Source organism: Pinus tabuliformis, chromosome 2_2, assembly GCF_031772625.1.
Source record: "Pinus tabuliformis cultivar Carrire ecotype Pingquan chromosome 2_2, CPIR1, whole genome shotgun sequence".
Classification (NCBI taxonomy): domain Eukaryota; kingdom Viridiplantae; phylum Streptophyta; class Pinopsida; order Pinales; family Pinaceae; genus Pinus; species Pinus tabuliformis.
This window is the reverse complement of record NC_142300.1, coordinates 756,967,045-756,967,539: the sequence shown is the minus strand read 5'-3', so window position 1 is coordinate 756,967,539 and position 495 is coordinate 756,967,045.

Sequence of the window (495 nt, the reverse complement as noted above, 5' to 3'; positions counted from 1 at the left end):
CAAATCACCAAATAGATAATTTTTAATTTCAATGAAGAGTAATACAAAACATACTTTGTAATTTTAAATGCAACCTTCCAGTCATATTAAAATTTCAAATAATAATAATAATAATCATCGCTAAACCTTAAGCCACAAGAATAAATAAAATATTAAAATATTAAAAATGACAATTGTCGATATTTAATCACCACAGTGGAATCAAACATTTTGAGGGTATCCTTATAAAAGAGTATTTGTTGTTTCCATATGATGCATGAGAAAAACATATTTTATTCATATCTCAACCGTATCACCATCGTAACTAACGATCAGAGTCATGTCTGATGTATATCTCATTAGAAAATAAGAAAATGTAGAAGAATTTGGGGACTTTGTTCAAGGGTGATAATTCAATTAAAATATTATAAGAGCCATGAAGAGAGCCTACTTTCCTTATAAGGCTCTAGAAACATGCATATTTAGAATGGTGTCGTGATGGTTCAATCCAATATT